A 4,519-nucleotide genomic window follows, 5' to 3' on the forward strand; every position below is an offset into this window, starting at 1 on the left:
CATGGAGCACTAAAATTGTTTTTTGCCACGCCGTACAGGAATGTGATTCCATGAAGAATTTTTGTAAGCACTTGGAACTTTTGTCAAAAAAAATTCACAAAAAAAATCAGATTTGTTTCTGATTTTACTGTTCATCAAGCTCATTTGAGCTCGGGAGCAGAAAGACACTTTTCCCTTGATAGATGCTTCTCTCCCACACCAAATCTTTCTAGGAAGCAAAAATAAAGTTAATTTAAAATCAATATTGAGTTCAACTTTTCATGTGTGGATGAAGAATAACATAAAAATAATATGTGTTCATACAAAAAATAATGTGGTCAGAACATATGCCTCAGAGAGGCTCATTGTTCAACCACCTTTGAGCCATGCCGAAACATTCTTTAGGCCGGTACTCTGGAGCAGTATGACCAACACCCTGTACAAATAACGAATCATGCTCTCAATCAGGTTAGAACTTGTATGGTTCCTCATGGACATGATTTTAAAAGGAAAATAAGATCACCTTCACTGTGTCAAATGTCATATTTTTTGTGTATTCTATGGTAAATCTACAGAAAAGAAAAGATGCATCCCATGTCAAAAAGAGTGGGGAGAAAGCCAGTACACAAGGTATGTGCCATGAAGTTTTTCTTATATTTGAAATAGGGAGATAGAAAGACTTAACCCAGCAGCCTGCCCACTAAGATGCCATGCCCTCCAGTCATCAACGATTGAAAAGTTCAAGGATTTTATCCATGCTTGTGTGCCAAGAAATGGTGCCTCGAGATCATGATCTCCGCTGCGCTCAGAAGTTGTTTTAGTTATGAGGTGCGCAGGAACATTTTGAGCCAATGTGATCAAGTAAAAAAATCGCATGTCCTTGTTTTTACCTATACACAAGTGCATGATAACCCCTCGTAGTAAGGTTGAGATGGTATGGTATACTGCTTGGTATATCATATGTATAGGGGAGCCCTATGTTGCATTGTACCCACTCACTGGTTGTTCCCTATTGCCAAATTAACTTTCATCAATGGTGTTCCAAATGTTGTGGATTGGAAAAAAGAATGTCATGTGTGCTCCTACATGGCATCTGTGTTAAGCTAAAAGATAAACTTTGAATCTCAACTTTTCCCCAAAATCTGATTCGGTATGGAAACTTTGAAACCGTCTAAAGAGAACCATAAACTTATGAATTAATAAGTTGTGTACACTTCGAAAATCAAAATGCAAATAAAGGCATGGATAAAGTTGCCAGTTACCAATCTTCTCCTTTTAAGCCGGTCACCCCTCGCTTTGACCTCCCACTGTTAGCAAACTTTTGCATGGTATGTATCTCGCAACCATGCAAGTGAAACTAGTTTTATTGGATATCATGTCAGTGCAAACCAATTTGATGTCAATTGATGCTATAAAAGTGTCTGGTGTATTTAGATGTTTTAAAATTTGCATGAGTAAAGATAAACTTGATGCAAAGTCCAGGCTTCAAAAGGTGATGGTTTTCATTACATTTTTCTACTTCTACAACAATTTTTTTACCCTATACTATGTTCAATTTTAGATCTAAAGAAGTTAAAACTATATAATGATACATTTGAATGCATACTCTGTGAAATAAGTTTCATGTAGAACACATAGTATGTACCTCCTTGATCCCAAGAGCTTTTCTAGTCATGTTGTTGTTCATCCAAAAGTAAGCTAGATAGTAACCATATGTCTGCAGTTTAGAAAAGAATTCCAGATAAGTTTTTGCTATGAGAAAAGCATCATATGACATTTTTCAGGTTCATCGATTCATCATAATACGTATATCGAATTGACACCCCATGGATGAAGAGAGACTAACAAGACAATCTACAGTTGGACGTGCAGGTGGCTTGTTTAACTTGGTGGATTCTTCCAACAAAAACTTTCTTCTTGAAGCATCATCTATGGTGTTTGGCGCAACAACATCACATTTTTTGTACAAGATGTGCTCAATTGAAATATCAGAAATGAGCTGTGATAGAAGAGAAGTGCATTAGAAGATGTTGGCAATACCATAGTTCACAACAACAAAGCAATACATGAATCTTACACTTTCTTTTGCGAGGAATGAATCTTACATTGTTGATACTATGCAGCACTTCAACACACATTTCACTCACATGGTTAACATAATCTCATTTGCAGTCCTTCACTACAGTCTTCACAAAAGGAAACCATGCTATAACTTCTTAGATTGAAGCACACTGCAAAAATTTGTTGAAGCATGCAAATGTGCCATCACCTCATATATTTCATCAGATATTATCCCAAAGCCATGAGCACTTGGAACTTTGTAATTTTCATCAAACTTTGGATCTGTTATAGGGTTGCCAACCATATATCCCTAAAAATAATTGCATTAACATTGCAAAAGAAAAAAATACATGATCTCACTCTCTTTTTCATTTTGTTGCCATTATCGATATTAAATGTTCAAAGGATAGATAATAACTTGCCTTGAGATTGATGGTAGGTTGCTGCCCCATGTCAATTCCTGGAGGATATTAGAATCAAGAGTTAAGTCCACATTGCCCCCCTCAACTTTGGTTGAAGTTTGAAATTACCCTCCTCGGTTCATACAACAACTCTAGAAAAATGTCATGATACATCCCCCCCTTCATGTTTTACCAGTTTTGTCCTATGTGGCGGCGAAGACATCATCACCATGTCATGTGCTCTCTCCTCTTTGTCTATGTTAGAATATGAGGCAGCAAGATAAAAATGTTACTTTATCATAAAAGTGTGCAAATAGTTACAAATTTAAACCATCGACTCAATAAATTGTGTTAGTTTTTCTATCATTTTTTTTATTTTCTCAATTGCTTGGAAAATTTCATCCAAACTTCGAGGTAGAAATCTTGAACAATATGTGTTTTAAATAGTTTCTCTAAGAGAGCTTAAATTTTAGTAATTGACTTAGAGAATCATGTGTAATATTCTGTAGTACTCTGAATGGTTTGAAATTTTGATCCAAATTTGAGGTGCCGTTTTAACATATTTTTTCTCATCAACTATTTTTCAAAATTAATTGAGCCTTCTGCCCGGTGAATTATTTTTCTCTTTTGTAAACTAAAACTTATAGGTCGTATGAAATATGTTCCAAAAGTTTCAATTCTGTGAGATTTTTTTATAATGAAGAGAGAAGATGTCGTGACGATCAAGATGTGGCTTCCATGCAGGCAACACCAGTGGAAACTGGAGGAGGGTTATAATGTGGGGCATATTTTGATGGTCTTGCACACAATGTTAGTAATCTGAGCTCCATGAACAGTTGAGGAGGAGGGACCCATGGACTTTATCTCTTGAATCAAATTCAGAGTTTTATAACTTGAAATTTTGCGGAAAGACATGATTTTCTAGTTCCTTTCGAACCCTTTGTCGTACTACATTCTGGAGTGTGCATAGAAGTGCAATGTTCTAAAGAGTTACTCCCTCTGTAAACAAATATAAGACGTTTTAGATCAGGGAGTAACAATTATACCTTCTGAAATGCCTTGTGCAATAAGTGGAATCACCTTTCCAGCATATGAATCTCCACCAATGTAGAAAGGATTTGAGAGGAATTGCGGATGATCCGTGAACCACTGTACATAACCATGCATAGAGCGGACAATAATCAACGCTCGGACGTTCTCCATGCAAAACAATATGACGGTACGGCATCAGCGATGCCTCTCATCACCTTATTCAGAAATATTTGGACTTGCGAAGATGATGAGTAGTCCCCAACATCGTAGCCTTTGGGATCACGAGCGAACGAAAAACCGGAACCGACCGGTGAATCCAACAAGAGTATGTTTGCCATCTGATCGAGAATTGTCGTTAGTAAACCATAAAATTGACCAAAAAGAAAATTCATTAGGACGAACATCTCAGTTACATGAATGATCATCAATAATCTCACCTTTGTCCATGAATATGGGTTATACACCAACTCCGGCAAACCGCCACTATACGGTGCCAACACAAACTTGAGAGGACCTACGGTGCAAAACAATGATGGATAGATGTATATGAGCAGCAACTACGTGGTATAGTACGCATGTCAGAAAGTGGAAGCCGGCTTGGTGAACTGACCAATTTCAAAGGCCAGGCCCATGATGACCGAGCAGCGGGGCCCACCAGTGAGCCACAGGAGCAGAGGGTCGGTGCCGGGGCTCCTCTCCGACTCGACGAAGTAGTAGAAGAGCTCCGCCCCGGTCTCCTCCTCCACGCCCACGTACCTGCATCGCACGGCCACTCCGGCCATGAGTCCGGCGCCATTTCAACCAAGCTTTTAGTTGTGGAGGTACAACGCCTAGAGCTTACCCTGTTTCAAGGTTGAAGGGCAGAGGCCCATCGAATCCTGGCAGGTGCGTCACCGCCGCCGTGGCCGGGCGTGAGAGCGGCAGGAGCAGGAGGACGGGAACGAGATGCAGCAGCAGCGGCGGCAGCGACAAGAAGTGGCGTTGCCCGGCGGTACGCACCCGGAGAAGCTTCAAGGACACTCTCTCTCTCTCTCTCTCTCTCTCTC

The 4,519-nt window shown here is 39.5% G+C and overlaps 1 pseudogene; it reads right to left on the minus strand.

Annotated features, from left to right (window-relative positions):
• Window positions 1-214: 214 nt before the first annotated feature.
• LOC119286780 lies at window positions 215-4,503 on the minus strand (annotated as a pseudogene).
• Between the last annotated feature and the right edge of the window lie 16 nt (window positions 4,504-4,519).

The sequence above is a fragment of the Triticum dicoccoides genome, chromosome 4A (genome assembly GCF_002162155.2).
Source record: "Triticum dicoccoides isolate Atlit2015 ecotype Zavitan chromosome 4A, WEW_v2.0, whole genome shotgun sequence".
Taxonomy (NCBI): domain Eukaryota; kingdom Viridiplantae; phylum Streptophyta; class Magnoliopsida; order Poales; family Poaceae; genus Triticum; species Triticum dicoccoides.